The sequence below is a fragment of the Phymastichus coffea genome, unplaced genomic scaffold (genome assembly GCF_024137745.1).
Source record: "Phymastichus coffea isolate CEN01 unplaced genomic scaffold, Cenicafe_Pcof_1.1 PCOF00011, whole genome shotgun sequence".
Lineage (NCBI taxonomy): Eukaryota > Metazoa > Arthropoda > Insecta > Hymenoptera > Eulophidae > Phymastichus > Phymastichus coffea.
Genome location: NW_026706822.1, coordinates 4,946,386 through 4,966,003, shown reverse-complemented (window position 1 = coordinate 4,966,003; position 19,618 = coordinate 4,946,386). Strand labels below are relative to the sequence as shown.

Sequence of the window (19,618 nt, the reverse complement as noted above, 5' to 3'; positions counted from 1 at the left end):
TTACGCCTTTAATTGCAAGGCAACTATACACGTGGCTTGTGGGTGTGTGCAGGTGCCGCGTATTCTAAGGAAGTACGAACTTCCACTTCGCAACTACCTGCCTATAGGTGGAGGCTAACTGTTTGTTAGCTCCACCGGGTTAGTAAATCTAACCCTACACACACCCCAATTGCGCGCTCTGCAGGTACTGTCGCTCGGTGACTAACCCCCACTTAATTACTTTAACGCGTATGTAAACACTTCAAAAGCAAAAAGTTAACCAAAATGCGATTTGTCACCTCTTTTATTCGCGATAGAGCGACTCCGGACGTCTCTTCGACCCCTGGGGTTAATGTGCTCTCGGCTCACAAAAGTAGGTGTTATTGGGTCGGAGAGGCGTCTTTCCCCTACCGCAGAGCACGTACCGAACGAGCCACGCGTTATTTTACCCGCTCGCACCTTATTACGCACGCGCGCAAACGTCTCTCTCTCCCGCGCGTCGCTCTCTCTTTTTGTGCAATTTCCCTCGTGTGTGAGTCCTAATTTAGTTGGGCGCCATGTAACAGCCTGCCGTTTAGTCGGTAATCCTGTGAACGTACCTTTATTCACGACTAGACGACGCCTTGTTATCTCTGTGCTCAAAGCACAGCAACCTACCTTGTCTCGGAGTGCGCCTGCGCAGAGTCTCCTTACTATTCCGAGTTGGGTTCCCCCAACTCGTCGTTTGGCGGCGCTGTCGCCCTTACTAGTAGCGCTCGTGCGGCCGCCGCTGGAACCTAGGTTGAAGATTCCCGCCTATCGATATTTTCTTGATTCGTGCTACGCTACTGGCGAATTCGAATCAACTGTAAACAAATACTGCCGCGACCTCCGGACAAAGGAAAGACACAATAACTGAAACTCGTTTAAATAAAACTAAGGATTGATTTATTCAATAAAATTAATGACACGGGGAATCTGCCGAGAGTCTTGCGCACGCTCGCGTGAATGACAATACATGCTGAAAATGAGAGAGAGAGAAAACCACGGATACCGCGAACTAACCGCTCGCGCGCAACAAACAAATTCTTCGCGGTCGCTGCGCGGATTCGCACGCTTATAACAATAAAAGGGATGGTGCACCTACCGCAAGGACGATGAGGATACGGTGGCCAACCGTATCCGAACAACAAGTTGCTGAACGCCGCTTCGCTGCTCGCCGCACCGCCGCGATTACTGTTGCTGCTGTAGTTGTTGTTGCTGTCGCTGCTACTACTGTTATTGCTGCTACTGCTGCTGCAATTACTGCTGCTGCTGCAATTACTGCTGCTACTGTTGCTGCTACTGCTGCACTCAGCACACCACACCAAAGTTCGCAATGTCACAAGGAGAACGCACGAAAACTTCGAAATGGAGGTTAGCACGACGCTGACAGACTAAGTGGCACAGTCATACTGCCGGTTGGAGCCTCCCCTCCCGGTCATTGCCCCTACGCGCTCTCTCTCCCTCGCGAACCGAACGCGGCTCCTCTCGTTTAGCCGCTCATTAACCTCGCGCGAGTCTGACGATTTTCAGTAATCGTTGCAATAGCTATAATAAATAAAAAATACATACTCCAAAAAATCAAATGGTTTAGTACTTTATTTTTATTTATACGTTCAAACCAAAATTATTCGTAACTTTCATTTTTGCTGAGTCTGTGGCCTATTGGTGTAAATGAGAATATTGATTCCTTTTCTTTAAAAGAGACATATGCTCTAATTTAAATAGCAAATCTCGTCCAAAAAATATGTCTATATTTTGAAAAAAGTACACGTTAGCTAGCTTTAAACATTAAAGGACGTAAACAGTAATCCAGAAAGTACGTAATTTTATGTCAACTTGGATCGTTCGCATAGATCATTATTATTTAGTACTTCAAAATCGTTATTCTTGATTCTTTTCTATTTGTGAGTGAACAATGTAATATGAAACTTGTATTTACTGTTTAATTTGAAAATTTTTAAAACTATAATAATATAACGGTCCTATCTATGAACTCTTGGACTTTTTTCTTGGTTTATCACTATCGCAGCAACCCGCCAAACTCACGAATCTATGCCTATCAATTAGTATAGAGAACGGCGCCATCTCACGTATTACATGATTATGTTAGGGTAAGAATCAAATTTTATGACCATATGAGGAGCGTGAAGTTACTTTTCTTATATATAAAGATATGCTAATTTTTATTTTTCAATTAAAATGCGTTAACGATAGTAATTTCAATGAACTAAAGTATTTTTTTGTATTAATTTTGGTGCGTAGATTACAATTATCATGTTTTCAAATGTTTTAAACTCTTAAATATTGCTGAATTTTAAGGTATAAACTTCGTTTATTTATAATTTTAGGAATATTAATTATTTTAATAAAGCGGATACTACTCTGAGCTCGAGATAATAATCTTAGAAAAATGAGTAAGAATTCGTTTCATTAATAGCAACTTAGTTACGATTGTTATAAATGTCATAAAAATCAAAAAAGTTCAAGTAGTTGTGTACGTAATATGTGAAGGTGTATACCGTACGAGTGAATTTTTAAGAAAAAAAAGATAATTTATCAACAAAATAATAGTAGTATGTCCTGATCATACACCAATAAATCTAACCTCCGAATCATGTCACGAATTGTAGAATGAAAAAACAAAGCTACTCATAGCACAGATAAAGTTAAAAAAAGTAGTAATAAAAAGAAAAATTACACGGGTACAAAAGATTTTATAACACAAGCGAGCTATAGTATTTCTGAAAGATTTCGGTGCGCAGAATCCAAATCTAGCCTCAGAATTGATCCATCGCGTCAGGTTTTTGAGATATCCTAATCCTAAAAGTGTAAAAAACACTTTTTTACCTATTTAAGGTTATGTAGTATCATAAAGAAATTTTTTCACAAAAAACTATTCAAAGCATCTTAAAGTACAAATTATCTCTTTATGAAATATCGCATTATGAAATGTTTATATTTTGAATTTCTCAAAATTCGAAAATACATTAACCTTTTGTTGCATGAATTTTTCTGTTGAATGAATTTACTCGAACATTGTTACTCGGGGGTTTTTGGGATCGCTGATCACGAATCTGAAGTCAACGTACACGCATGATATACACATGCACACGTTCACATTTTTTCAAAATTCTAACATCATAGACCGACAATTTTACTTCAGAAATGCCTATTCCTGATTTCTATTCCTGATAAAAGATTTGAAAGAGTAAAAGGAAATGGTCCACTTAGGACTTAATGGGTTAATGGATTTTCGAATTTTGAGAAATTCATAAATATAAAAATTTCAAAATGCGATATCTTGGTGAAAAAAAAAAGATATTTAGGCGAATTCAACGGCATTTTGAAGGGGAAGATTTGTACTTTAAGATGATTTGAATAATTTTTGATCATAAAATTTATTTACGATTCTACATAACAGCAAATATGTCAAAAAACAGTGCTTTTTTCACTTTTAAGTTAGGATATTACAAACATCTGACGTGATGGAACAATTCTGAGAACAGATTTGGATTCAGCGCACTAAAATCCTTCGGAAATATACGAGTATAGCTGGCTTGCGATACAGAAAATGACCTATTATTTGTATACCTATGTTATTGATGAAATTGCAGAGGTAAGCCAAGGATGTTACCTATTAAACCGAATGTACACTTTTTCACAATGGTTCGCAATGATAGCGATGGCTATGTATGGTCTATACACTAGATTTCATTTATTTCTGATGGTGCGTCAACAAAGGTGCCTAGAGATTTAAACCTTTTCTTTGTCTTTTCGCTGAGGCAGTATTCGTAAGAATCAATCCAGTTTTTAATATCCTGCATTTTTATTTCTCAACGGTATCTGCGGAGTTCGATCATCATTGTATCCTGTTACTAATAGATTTCACCGTGTACTCTGCCCAATAGTATCTTCTGTGTAGCTTTATTACTTACATGTTGTTCATTGTTTTTATGTAAAGAGTTGGACGTCTCATCTTCATAGCCATATCAGAGAATTTCTGTATCTGATTTTGAAAGATGTTTCGGTTCATCTTTCTCAATTCTAATGTTTCGTTCGCTTTCAGTTTATTTAATCTAATATCACGGGAATTAGATTAGATATAAGTTCAATAGAGGTTTCTAAAATTTCATCTCTCTTACATTTGTTATTCACGATAATTTGGAACTCGATTTTCGGTCTTCCACGAGATTTGATTTATTGTACTAGGTTAACTCTGAACTTTCGACACTGGTTATTGACGAGGATGGTTCTTTTGCTGATATATTTGATTTGATGGGAGGATCGGAACTTTCAGCTTTGGATATTGTAGGTGGTTTTGAGTAGTAGTGTTTCTTTTTTACATATATTTTGTTGACATCATTGATTTTTGCTACTGTTTTCAAAAGGCTGATTAAATTATTTACCTCTTGTGCGGTAAAATCATCGTTAAATTCGAATGATTTTATTCCTTTTCAAGCCGATTCATTTATTAATTGAGTTGCACGTGTTGAGTCCCATATTTATCTGATAATAATGAAGTTTGGGTAGTTGTTGCGGGTCCAAACCACATTGCAAAGAGTCTCGGTGCAAATTGTTCGGCTAAGTACAACTGCGTTTATGTTTAACTTTCCTTTCTTATATTCGATCATTGGTTGGAAGTTTGCTAGTTTAAGAAGTAACTTAAATATTTTCAATCCTATTTTGGGAGATTTTGTTATAGTTAACCCGGCTAAAGGCACATGATTATAAGAACAAATGGCTTTCGAAATAAAAAGTGCCTAAAGTGTCGTATATCCCAGACTGCTCCAAGCAGCTCTTTTTATGTGGTCGAATAATTTTTCTCTGCAGCATCTAACGTCCGTGAGGTAAATACGCACGGCAGAACTTTTACTTTCTTGTAATCGCCTTGGCTTTATACTGCTCCAAGTCCTTCATTATGTGCGTCCGTTGTGAGAATGAATAAGACTTCGAGATTTGGATAGCGTAAAGTAGGAGCTAAAGTTAATTTTTCTTTAAGTATTTCGAAGGCCAGTTTGCAATTGTCTCTGAATTCAAATTTTTTATCTTTTCTCAATAGTTTATTGAGTGATACAATTTGTAACGGGGTGAGAATCCGTTTTACTTCTTTGTTTCGCTCGACGCACAATCGTACCGGAATGCGCGCGACGAAATCGAAATATTCACGCTTGCTAACCGGAGAGCAGGAGGGAACGGGGATCAGTCAACCAACTTATTACTAATGAAAACAATAAATTTCCGTCTCAATTAAAAATGGATTAGTTTATTTTCTGTGAACTCTACAAGACGCTTGGCCGGCGTGTTTATGTTTATACGGTGCGCGCGACAATAACATGCATCGCTAGTTCACTTACAATTCTTTGTTCGCGATATTAATTTGCATGCACGCTACTGATTTTTACAGAATTGCCGGTACGAGGGAAGAGCAATCAATCGCGGTGGTTGGACAAAAATCGCGACGCGAAGCTGGCTAGCTTAGCTTAAATTTATGGTCGCACTATCAGGGGGAACAGGTTTTTACCGCTTCCGGTATCTCAGGTCGCCTTCTCTCTATGAAATGTTTATATTAGAGGGTGGAGGGTTCCACAATCTCGTGGTTAGCCTACGATGGCACTGTCTCCACTCACTGTGAACTACAATGGTAACGGCAAATATCTATATACTCGCTTCCACACTCTTTTGATATCTCAGTTCGCGTTTGATTTCTCTGCGCTGCTAGATGCTCGGATGGCAAATCCTCGACTGGTTCTTTCACCTTCTCGCGTGTTCCGTCCCGTATCATACCGAGTTCCCGTTTTCCGTTTTCCCCGGCCGGTAGGTGCTGCCATCGTAGGCAACCGCGTAATTGAGACGGTAGCGCAAACAAGACGTTTACCGCCACAAATTATTTTGCCGTAATTCTTAATAAATTTTCTAAAGTATCTACAAAGACTTAGTATCTGCCGTTCTTCTTCTTGATTTGTGGATTCTTTGTAATTTTTGATACAATCTATTTTCATTGAATTTAATAAAACTCCTTCTGACATGATTAAATGTCCGAGATATTTTAATTCTGCTTTTACATATTCGCACTCATCTGGTTGAAATTTCAATTTTGTTTTTCTGAGCCGTTGAAATAAAATTTGTAAATGTTTAAGATGCTGTTTAACTGTTTTTGAGTAAGCTATTATATCATCAAGGTAGACAAAGCATAGTGTTCCAATTAGTCCTTGAAGTTTCAAGTTCATTATTCGTTGAAAAATGACCGATTAGTTCTTGAGACCTGTTGGCATTGTTTAAATTACCAGTGTTCTTTATAGGTCCTGAATACTGTCTGCTCACGATGCGCTGAAAAAACAGGGACTTCATAAAATTCACTTATTAAATCAAATGCGCTGAAAATCCACATTTAGCCTAATTGATCCAGAATTTCATCTATTGAGGGTAGTGGATAAATATCTAGAAGTATTTATTATTCATTAAGTTTTAGAAAACCAATTACAACTCTATCTACCATACGTTTGAAAGAGAAGATGAGTTACATTTAACTATTATTCCTTTCTCTTCAAGATTTAATATTCATATATCAATCTCCTTGTGCAATGACATCTGGTGTCCATATAATTTTGAAGTAATAAGCTGAGACATAAGGTGAGATCGATGCGATGATATACGTCGTCCAGCGAAGGGGTTCGGTCTCCGTCACGTTAAAATACAGCTAAGTAGACTTTGACAAGGGATAAAGTAGTACTTACTTGATCTGGTGGTAAATGTGTGAGCTGAATATTTTCGGTTATAAGTTGATCTGTTTCCTACTTCGCACGTATATTATCCTATTAAGGTCCAGGCCAAAACTGGAAGAGATAGCGTCAAACTAACTATGCGATTCATAGGCAAATCGAAAAAAAAATACCCGTGTTTTTTCTTTTGCCATTTGCAATTGTTTATAAAAAGTTATTTAAACAAATTACCAAAAAAGTTATTGTTTTACGAATCTGATTGCGTAAATCGATTCTACGGGAAAAAGCATGAAAAAAATGTATGTAACATTTTTTTACCGGACTTCAATTTGTTAATGTAAAACGGCAATAAATAATTGCGGCTCCGACAGTCAAAGTTTCTTCGCCAAATCCCAAGCAAAATCTACGCTAAATAGCGAAAAACTAACTATGCCAGTATAATTGGTTAACTAAAAGTTAACCAATTATTATGGACATGCGATCAGAAGAAATGATAACTCCGTTGAAAACATGAAAAAAGCTATAATAGCAACATACTACCACATGTGTTCAACTGACGAGAACCCGCAGCACGAAAACTGCCCTGCTGGAGTAGACAGTTGGTGCGAATGGCAAGCCTCACAATGTATTGGAGCAAACGTCTATGAACATCCTCCGCCACTGCATCCGGACGTTCAAAAACACCTTCTTCCAATCTACCAAGATCTTTCCAAAGATGATTTATTGAAAAGATGTTTAGGTGGCTACACTCAAAACGCTAACGAGAGTTTCAATGCGCTCGTGTGGCGTTTAGCACCAAAACACTTGCATTGTGGCGCAAAGACCGTGGAAATTGCTGTTTATATAGCTGCCGTAGTTTTTAATGACGGATTCAACACAGTTTTGAAGATGATGAAATGCCTGGAGTTCAAAATCGGATTGCCCAGTGCCACTTACGCCAAGAACACCGACGCTGAACGAGTAACACGGCAAAACATCAGAACGGAGAGCGCATCCAAGGAAGCTCGATTGGTCAAAAAAAGGAAAACTGCATCTGAAAATCAGCATTTTGAAGAAGAAGAAGGGTTTCTTTATGGAGCAGGCATTGCTGAATAGTGCAAAAGTCAATTAGTAGTTGTAACTATGAAAAAATTCTATTAAAAAATAATATATTGTATATCGCAAATTTTAAACGCGTTTTTCTCGAAAACTCAATTTTTCGATTTTCCCAATTGGCGCCACTGATTACTTAGCGAGTTTTGAAGCTAGTGAAAAAAAATATACCATTTTAAAGGAAATTTAATTAGCTAGTCGACAAACCTAAAGGATTTTGTTTTAACAAATTATTTAATAACTCTTTTGCATTAATAAAAAAAAACTTTTATGAATTTTTTTTCAAAAGTCCGCCATTTTTTCAAAAATTTTTTTGACATTTCAAAATTAGGTAAGTGGACGAGGAATTGGTATAATAATTTCAACAAACTTTGTTTCTTATGTTTCAGAATGTCACAGCAACAACGAAACATGGTGCCAATTGAGACCAAAAAAAATATCTTCACCTTTCATTTGATTACGTGGCTCACCTAATTAACATTATGTATATATAAAAATTTTTCATGTTTCTACAAACTATAAGAAACCACGTAATAAAATTTCAAATAAAAATATTGAATAGTTTCTTTTAATAAAATTCCTAAAGCTTGTCTTCATTTTTCGCGATCTATACGAGGATACCCCCTTAAGCCATACATGCCAATATCATCCATTCGTGGGGTAGATCGCGTCTCCATGTCATTCCAATAGCCTTGTATTGGGGCGGATCGTCATCTATCGGTAGAGGATCCTCTTCGTTTGTCAAGTGTTGTTTCAAAGTAACTTTTGGAAAATTTCCGTTTCGTGAATTCTGTAATCGGTAAGAGTGAGCCTTGTATACCCATATATTCCGTAGTTCGAGTACGTAGGTTTGTCGGATTTATCTCTTTTTTTAAATGTGTCTGTTGGAGGTGTTTTGTCTCGATGTTGGTATCATTCTCTCAATAGCTCTCGTGAGTTGCTTCGTTAATTGGCTTCTCTTAAATTATTATAACTTTCTCGCGTATTACTCTGAAATTTTTTTAATATTTTTATCGATCCTCCTTGATACTTCTGTGATCTTTTTTCTTGATATTTCTCTGATATTTTTATGATACAGCTTTTGATATGATCAATGTGAGACCATGCTATAACTGTAAAGATTATTAGCACAAAGGATCAAAATGTAGAAATGATTCAGCATATCTGAAATGCTCTGGTAAACATATAACAGCCTGAAAAGATCAAAATAATGAATATAAATGCCTAAATTGTATTTTCAGCAACAATAAATATGGAACGACTATTAAAACAAACCATATGGCAACAGATATATGCGAAATACTGAAATCAAAAATTGATAAAGTGATTGACTTTACCAACTATGAAATAAAACCTACGTTACCAAAATATATTGGTATGTCAGACTACTACAAAAAAATACGAGTTAGAATTAATAGCACAAATCAACAGGAAATAAAGACAACTGTATTATCCAATTCAGGCATCCGAGAACATCTAGTGTTACATCAAGCAGAGAAAGTGTTTTAAGCACCACTTAATGGATAACTATTTTAATATCAACGATTTAATAAATAACGAAAATGTATAAAAAGATTTGAAATCTACCAATGAAAATCTCTTGAGTCACGAAAGCTTACTCACACATATAAATATTAGAAGTTTAAATGTAAAATTTAATAAATTAGAAATTTTCATTGCAAATCTTTCATTGACGAGTAATAAAAGATGCCAAAATAAAATTCGAAAAACAAGTTCAATTTAAAAGTAACAACCCAAAAAAATAAATTAGGAACCTAATACTAAATTAGGAAGAAATAAAAAAAAGGAAATAACTGTCTAATAATAAAAGATAATAATATAGAGATGATAATCGAATCAGAAATAGTAAATTATATGAATAACTATTTTTATAAAATAGGACCAGAGTTTAGCTCGAAAATCCAAAACCCAAATAATAAAAACCTACATGTACCAAAAAGAAATATGGCATTTATATTGTGACGGTAAGTGTCTTGTTTGCGCTACCGTCTCGATCATGCGGTTACCTACGAGGGCAGCACCTACCGGCCGGGGAAAGCGGAAAACGGGAACTCGTTTCGATACGGGACGGAACGCGCGCGAAGGTAAAAGAACCAGTCGAGTATTAGTCATCCGAGCATCAAAAAGCGCAGAGGAGCCAGACGCAGACACGAACAATTAAGAGTACGGAAGCGAATTCATAAATAATTGCCGTTGTTGTTATCGTGCGGAGTGAGTGGTGATATCGCCATCGTAGGTCAACCACAAGGTCGTAGAATCCATCCACCCGACAAATTAATCACTTTATCGTGATAGAGACGGCAACCTGAGATACCAGAGACAATACTGATTTGCTCCCCCCTGATATTGCGACCGTACCCTTAAGGTAAGCTGGCCAGCTTTGCGTCGCGATTTTTATCAAACGACCGCGCTTGATTGCTCTCCCCTCGTATCGGCGATTGTGAGAAAATCGGTAGCGTGCATGCAGACGAATATCGTGAACAAAGGATTGTGAACGAACTGACGATGCATGATATTGTCGCGCACACCGTATAAACATAAACACGCGAGCCAAGCGTATTGTAGAGTATATTGAAAATAAACTAGTCTATGTTTAATTGAAACGATAATTTACTGATGTCATTAGTAGTAAGTTGGTTGACTGACTCCTGTCCCCTCCTGCTCTGCGGTTAGCGAAACTTCATTATTTCGATTTCGCCGTGCGCATTCCAGTACGACTGTGCATCGGGCGGAACAAAGAAATAAAGCGGATTTACACTCCGTTACATGGCGCCTAACGTAAAAGAATTTGCATCGTTTATGATTGTTTAAAACGCCGGTTCCTTTAGACATTGACCCAGGTGGCAATCAAAGTGTTGTTGTGCACACTTTGAACGCATGCCACATAATAAACAAAGTAAACTAAAATCTAACTCGCGAAGACCCGCCGCGACGATTATTTGAAAACATTTAGTGTAAGCGCGTGCCAGTACGACCGAACGACTCTTTATAAGCTACCTCGCAGTCATCAATAGGTTTTGAAAATTGCCGTAGAATAACAACATTGTACCCGTTGGTCCGGAGAAAAGACTAACACCGGCAACATTCAAAACGAAATAAACACAATTCAAATGTTTTCTTTCGTTTTGATTTCAATGTAGTTATATCTTTCAAGTATTGCTAACTGTGATTATTGGTGATTGCGCAGGTTATGCTCGCTATATTAATTTACAAACTAACCAACACAGCCGCGCTAACAAACAGTTAGTGCGCTTAATAGGTAGGATTATTCTATTGCGCAATAGCGAGTAAAAGAGTTTTTCGGCTAGTGCAATAGTAAATAACTTATGTTGAGCCTTTCGTTGGCTAATAAAATCTAAATTCTTCTCTACGATACATTGATTATAGCATTAGTACTCGCATTGTCCTTCAAGGAAATGTGTAATTCATTAATAAAATTAATCGCGGAATAGCAAAACAAAGCGCGATATAATAAATAAATTGAAATGGAAGACACTCAGGAAGAAGTTGAAAACTGGATATTGTCGTCCAAGAAGAAGAAATCAACGAGTATCTCGAGTAATTGGAGCTAAACAAAAACGGGAGTAAACTTTCGCGAGCTGGACGATTACAAAATTGGTTACTAGGCGACTACTCTGCAGCAGATTTCGTCGAAGTTGGCAACCAAAACAGCAACCCAGCAAGAACGGCAGCCCAATGCTCAGAGTTGATTACGTTCATCTGCGCTGAACATACAGCATCTGAAGAGGAAGGAGAGCACCCGTTAACACAGTTGATGCAAAGTGCAGAAGTCATATCGCGGGTACAAGAAACAGCGATAAATGTTGCAGATGTATTAGACAATGGCGGAAACGGTAATAGTACAAAAATATTACAATAACGGCTAATGATGGCCGCCAGTTTCAACTTCCGCCTGCGTTCGCTGTAATGATTCAGGACCTCATTTTCAGGTCCAGAGAGAATGAGAAGAAGCTCGAGCTGCTAGACTCGTTAAGAGTCAATGTATTAAGTCTAACAAAAGTGTTAGACAAGATATACGAGGGTGATCCGATAAGTATTTAGCCTCACCGAACGATGGCGCCACTCTCGCAAAAGAAATATTCTATCACGTAGTACAACCTTCTCGATGGTTACTGTCAAGATTTCAGCCGGATCAGAGTTGTAGTTTATTTTTGAGAGTGTGTGAAAGCAAGTGTGTCCGTTGATTTTTGAAAAATGGAAAAAGAGCAGTATCGGTCGGTGATTCGATTCTTGTTTTTGGAAAGGAAATAGCGCAGCGAAATCAAAAAGCGCTTGGATGCTGTATACGGTGACTCTTCTCCTTCGATGACGACCGTCAAAAATTGGTTTAACGAGAATCAACGTGGTCGCACGTCGATTTTTGAAGAGCCACGTCCAGGTGCTCCGAAAACGGCTACCACGGAGGATAACGTGAAAAAAATTCACGATCCCGTATTGGCAGATCGACGATTGAAGGTGCGTGAGATAGCTAAGATCGTAGGCATCTCAAAAGACCGCGTGGGTCATGTCCTGCATAAAATTTTGGGCATGAGAAAGCTCTCGGCGCGATGGGTACCGCATTTGCTCACTCCGGACAACAAGCGTAACCGTGAGACAACTTCAGAGCAATGTCTGACGCTGTTTAAGCGCAATCCGAAGGAGTTTCTGCATCGTTTCGTAACAGTCGACGAAACATGGATCCACTGGTATACACCAGAGACCAAGGAACAGTCGAAACAGTGGATTTTTCCCGGCGAAAGTGCTCCGAAGAATGCGAAGACTGCCCCATCGGCCGGAAAGGTGATGGCCACCGTTTTCTAGAATTCACAAGGTGTGATTAACATCGACTACCTGGAGAGGGGCAAAATGGTCCCAAGGCTGTACTATGCCGAATTATTGGGCCGATTCGACGTCGAATTGCAGAAAAACGGCCCCATTTGGCGAAGAAAAAAGTGCTCTTCCACCATGACAACGCACCGGCTCACACCTCTGCCGTCACCATGGCCAAATAAGTCGAATTAGGCTACGAACTGCTGCCCCATCCACCGTATTCTCCAGATTTAGTCCAGTGCGACTTCTTTTTGTTTCCAAACTTGAAAAAGTCACTCGCCGGGCAGAAATTTGAGTCGAATGAGGAGGTAATCGCTGCCACGGAAGCCTACTTTTCAGACCTCGAGGAAACGTATTTTTCAGACGGGTTAAAGAATTTGGAGCATCGCTGGGCCAAGAGAACTAAAAGGAGACTATGTTGAAAAATAAAACGCCACTTTTCCAAAATTCTCGTTTTTCTTTTGTAGGCTAAGTACTGATCGGACCACCCTCGTACAGTAATTGCAGCAATGTTAAGAGCCAACTTGATGACTTATCCGCCAGACTAAGCATATTGGAAAATACCGAAAATAGAAATGCACAGCAAGATGATGCGAACTATTCAAGTGAATTACGGTAACAAGAAAACACGCTCAGGAGCGTTGCGTTTCAGGATACCTTCACCTACCATTACGACACACGGTTACCTCAAAGCACTCCAGCTGGACCCGGACAGAGGCCCACGGGGGCCACCGGCAGGACCCGCCGCTGGACGCTCCCTTTCGGAGAGGGTGGACAGCATCAACTTAATGGAGTTAATGCTAAAACGGATAACCACACGCCGAGCACGTGGTCACCCCAATAGACAACAAACCCTTGGTCAACTACAAGGGATGTTGGTCGTATTGTCCGGGGATGGAAACTGAAGTTTTCCGGAGAGGATAATGCGAGTGTGGACACCTTCCTATACAGGCTAGACAATTTGAGGAACGGTGCCGGACTTACAAAGGATGAAATGCTCTTGTCAGTATCAATGCTACTCGTCGGTCCCGCCCTTACCTGGTACGAAGTGATGAAAGAAGAGTGGCTCTCCTACGCTGAATTCGAAGCAGACGCACGGGAAAGGTTTGGAACCAGCGTGCAATAGCAACAGCGACTGATGAGGAAAGTGCAAAATCGATAGAAAGGCCCAGATGAACCGGTCAACGTATACATTACCAACATGATGGGCCTAATGAGACGACTGAATCCACCTATGCCATATGAGCGCCAATTGGATCTATTACTCGCTAACCTCCTCATAGATATTCAGAGCCAAGTGCGTAGGGCTGAAGTGAACTCCATACGCGTCCTGAATACGTTATCTCTGGCGGCACAGAACACCGTAAACCAAAGAAAGGTACAACGGGAGTACCTGACCCCCAGTTGACTCTATATCCGGAATTAGCATACCACCCTCACACCGATAGAAGCAAAGTAGCGGCAATATCCAACGATAAGCCAGAGATTAGTGATCGGTTAGATCGTATGGAGAAAGTGCTGGAAAAGGTAACACACCACGTCGTCTATACACCGACGTCAACGTGGGCGACGCCTGGTCAAACATCGAAGCGGTTGATAGCGAAAAGAAAGCTCCACCAGTCGATCTATTGAATCAAGTGTTATTGTCCCTCAAAGAAATATCAAATGGCATGAAGCACAATTTTGTTAAAGAAAACTCGACCTCGTTGGACCGCGCTAAGAAGCAAGAAGCTCCTCGAAAACGGGAAAGAGATTTCTCCAGACCACCCGAGTGCATTGAATGTGGATTGCTGGGTTAGAGTAAAAAGTACTGTCCTCAATGTAATAAGGAAAACAAGGAAAGGAGTGGTTAGGAGGGGTTGACACCACTCCTTCGTCCCTCGAAACGAACCCCGTAAATGAAACCTCGCGGCCTTCGCCAGCGCAATCAGTACCGGTAGTAACGAATGTGCTGAGCGAGGAAGGCGAGAATTGTTATGGTTATGCTAATGATGAGAACGTCGGTAAAGTGAACGCGGAGAAGGAGGATATTGACGATAGTAAAGCTCAGGACCATAGACCGGCCGAGGTGGTGGAGGGTGAATTGCCCACGCCCTCAGAGGCGCGGGTAATGGCAGATAAACCGTCAAGGTATACTCCCGAAGGACCTCCGATAGTCAGAACCGAGGTGGTTCGAACGGATGTTGACGTTACTTTACCACGTGAGAGCACAGTAACTAGCGCTATGGTATGCTACGAGCAAGGCTGTGGGGCCGCTGAACCAGTTGCGTTATATTCGCCGGAACAGAAAACGCGCTGGTGGCTACCGGTGAAAATAGGAGACTTCCAAATAAGGGCTCTCTATGATCCGGGAGCTTCCACCACAGCAATGGGTAGTAATGCTCTGCAGATAGCGTCGGCACTGGGCATCAGGTTGGATACCACCCACGCGGGTACGGCAGGACTGCCAGATGGACGAAAACTGACAATCGTATGTCACGCAATGTTGCCGTTCACCGTAGGTGGTATGGCGATGCCGACGAGGGTAGCTATACTCCCAACCCTTGTCGATGAATGTATTCTAGAAGTAAATTATGTTAGATTGATTAGGGCGGTTCTTGATTCTGAAGACGATACGTTTTTGCTCAAGAAATCGCAAACCAAGATGAAACTAGAAGTAGTTAGTTTAGAGGCTAGTCCGAGATTAGCTACTATCGGACTAGCCGAGATAACAGCCTCTCAACAGGCAATATTGCAGAAGACCATCAGCGAGGCCTTACAGCAGGCCCCCGCGGAACTGGGATTTGCGGTAGGAATTGAGCAGGAGATTTGAATTGGTGATACGAAACCGATCAAGCAGCGCTACTATCCAGTGTCACACAAGGTCGAGCAAGAAATACATAGATTGGTAAAGGAAATGTTAGCCCAAGGGGTGATTGAGCCGGCAAATAGCGGCTGGTCGGGCCCGGTGGTTATGATACGCAAGAAGGATGGCTCATATCGATTTTGTATAGACTTTCGAAAGTTCAACAAGGCCACCGAGCCAAACGCGTACCCCTTACCATTTATGCAAGATATATTGAGACGTTTGCGAAACGCACACTATATCTCCACGTTCGATCTTAGTAGCGCGTATCACCAGATACCACTTAAACCCGAATCTCGACCTATCACTGCCTTTACCGTGCCCGGATTGGAACACTTCCAGTTCGTACGAATGCTATTCGGTCTCTCGTACGCCGATGCCACCTTCCAATGGTTGATAGATAGCGTGATCAGACCTGAGCTTGGCGATTTCGCCTTCGTCTATTTGGACGATATCATCGTAGTATCGTCCAAATTTGAAGATCACCTACGGCATCTTAGAACCGTGTTGGATAGGTTAAGCCAAGCCGAACTCTCGATTAATCAAGAGAAAAGCGTCTTCTGCGAGCCGGATGCTATATATCTAGGTTTGCTGATTAACCGAGAAGGAATCAGACCCGACCCTGAAAAGGTGCGCTCTATCGTAGAATACCCTCGACCAGGAAACGTACGACAGCTGCGTACTTATCTGGGGGTTGTTTCATGTTATCGACGCTTCTTGAGTGATTTCGCTACACACGCTCAATCGTTAACGAAATTAACGGGGAAAAAGTGCGAATATGTGTGGAGACCAGACCAAGAGCAAACCTTCGCTAAACTTAAGGCACTCATGATATCAGCACCGTTCCTCGGATTACCAGAATTCGACGGACTGTATGTGTTGGAAACAGACGCTAGCACTACGGGAATCGGCACCGTCCTGATTCAAAAAGTACGGGACGAAGACCGAATCATCGAGTACACTAGTAGAGTCCTTAACCCGGCGGAGCAGAACGACTTTGCCATGGAGCGCGAAATCTTGGCGGTCGTATGGGCTATACAAAAGTTCCGCCCATATATAGAAGCGTACCGATTCAAAGTCGTAACGGACCACAACAGTCAGAAATGGCTGTATAATTTGAAAAACCCTATAGGACATCTAGCCCGATGGGCCTTGCAATTCCAAGACCATACTTTCGAGATAGAGTATCGAAAGGGGGCTGACAACGTATTGCCCGATGCGTTATCACGCGCGTTCGAACCCGTGAAGGCTGAGGTCATTGCGATAGACCAGCTTAAAGAAAAGGACGACGCCTGGTACTCGGAACAGTTCCGACGCGTCGAAGCCAATCCGGAGGACTACCCAGATTGGAAGGTAGTTGGCAGGGTGATGTACCACCAAAATCCAAATAGTAATTACCAAGATAAGTACGGGTTCGAGTATACCTGGAAGCTCGTCGTGCCATTGGAAGACGGAAAGGCTGTCCTGTTCGAGAACCACGACATTGAGACCGCCGAACATTTGGGGCGAGAGAAAACCTTTGCCCGCATCGCCCAGTCCTACTATTGGCCTGGCATGTACGTCCGAAAATGTCAGATCTATCAGCAGTGTAAGGTTGAACAGCGCTTACCACGCGGACTCATGAGGGATCGGATGTTGTTCACACCTTGGCGAGTTGTGGCGGGTGATATTGCCGGACCGTTCCCGAGGAGCCCTCGAGGGCACGAATACGTATTAGTGTTCGTCGACTTATTCACAAGATGGGTCGAAGGTATACCAATACGTAATGCCAACGGTAACACGATCGTGAAGGAACTCCGAGAACGAGTAATCCTACGCTTCAGTACACCTAAGGTCTTTCTGTCCGATAATGGCATTGAATTCCGTAACCAGCTTGTAGACGGATACCTGAGGGAACAGGGGATAAACCGGACCTTTACGCCGATCTATACCCTACAAGCTAACCCTACCAAAAGAGTTAATAGAACTCTGAAGACCATGATTACCTTGTACCTGCATGGGAATCATAAACAGTGGGACCGAGTCTTACCTGAACTCGTGTTCGCATTGAATACTGCTATCCATAGCTTCACGGGAACCAGCCCTGCAATGCTCAATTACGGGAGGCAACCGGAAGCCCCGAATACCCTCCGTAGACAAAGGGACGAGCTTGCGACCCGAGAGGAGGACTTGTCTCGAATAGAGCAATGGAATGAACACATGAAGAATAACCGATTCGTTATTCAGGAAGCCCAAGAAATCGCCTTCATATGAAGGCGATCATTATTCATCTCTATAACCGTCAGTTCCTCTTAAGCGAAAAAAATAGAGTAAAGATTTGATTCCAAAGCATTATTATTCAATTGTTTTATATAATTTCTAACAATATATTTCTAACGCGTATCTAAAATATGTAATATATAATAAGTTCCTCCATTGAGACTTCTTATAATATTATTGTGTAAATAATAAAAAAGTAATTATTTATTCTCTCTAAATTGAGGATGTTTTGATATTAATATGTATTTTCTAAAATCAGAATCTCTTAATCCAACATCACTTTTAACGCGTTCATCACATTCAGCGTAAGAGTAAATATCTAGAAAACTTTTCATGTCTAAATCTTTGTTATTGTACTCTGAGTGAGTATCATAAACCTTTGTCATCTGATCTATCACGTTTTTTAGTGTAAAAACCAGTTATTGTATATTCATCGTAAAATGTGTCTGACTAAGATTTTGCTGTTAACAAAGCGTTTCCTTCAGGCAATTCGGAAGTTTAAGGTTCTAAGTTATCTCTTTTATCGACCATACTGTTATCATTATCAAGTTTTTCAATAAACTCTAAATCGGCGTTTTAGAATTCATTCAATAAATCATTTCGGGAATACAAATTTCAGAATAAATCGAGTTATTGATTTTTAACCACGTTAGAGCATTTCATATTTTTTTATGTCAACGTATTCTTCCTAAATGTTTTTGTTTTTCGTAAGAATGTTTCTACCTAATATATGTAACTCATGAGAAATATTTAATGGATCAGTATCTTAACATATTAGCATAGCAAAGTTTATTCCAGAATTAGAGGTAAGTGAAATATTTTTCCCACAAGAGTTTGTCATGTCGAGCATAACAAGGTAAATTTTTTTGTAACAGTATTTTTTCTTTGAATAACTTAAAATGTTTTACCACACTGAATTAAAATTTTTTCATATATATTCAAACATTTTCATTCAGTTAGAATAGGTTTAAAATTAAGATTATTTAAAAGACATGATGTTAGTATAACATTTTTTTTATAGGATTACTCACAGACTATACGGTAATCTTTTCTCTAACCCAACGAACGCATAACGAATAGCTATAACTGACACTGGGGTCAGTAAAACAGCTCGGCCATACACGTGCAAATGCGCTATCCGAACATGCATGAAATAGAGTGAAAGAGAGAAAACACGGAGCATTGACCTCAGCTGTCGACGAACTTTGCTACTTCTCGCTGCACTTGTGCTATAGTTACTGTTACACTGACTTCTGCCCACTAGCATCGTCGACCGACGAAACCGGAGACTCTGTTGTTGCCTGCTCTATTGACCCGTTCAGCTGGTCGTCTGGCCTCAGTTGATCGTCGTCGACCTCAAATCGCAAGGCCACGCACTGCTCGCTACCACGCGGTTGCTAGCCATCGCCGTTCTCCACTCCATCATGACCGCGACCCAGCCACAAAATAGAAAACCAACGAATTCTTAAAAATTACGTCCCGCACACTGGGCATATATGCTCAAGCGAAAAAATTTTAACCACTGACGAGACTGCGCTCGAAAATCGAAAACTAAATATAATAAAACGAATGAAAATCGTCGACGTGCACGATGCGACGGTCTAGATTATATTCTACCTAACTCTCTTACTCCCCTCAACTATTCCTCTCTCGATCCTGCGTTCGCTGTTTCTCCTCATCTCTCGTCATCGGCTGTTCCTGGATTCATCAATCACCCCACTCGCCGCACCTCAGAGAAAATCTGCATGAGAATACGTACATGCACAATCTCAGCCTGAGATGGCAAACGAACGATGGTGAAAATCAATGGATGAATCGGTCAACCGTGATTCTACTTTACAATTTAGAT

The 19,618-nt window shown here is 40.5% G+C and overlaps 1 protein-coding gene across 4 annotated transcripts in view; it reads right to left on the bottom strand.

The window, feature by feature from the left end:
* The window catches only part of LOC131672143 (uncharacterized), a 984,265-nt gene that overhangs the window by 452,025 nt on the left and 512,622 nt on the right, over positions 1-19,618 (bottom strand). The window lies entirely within an intron of this gene.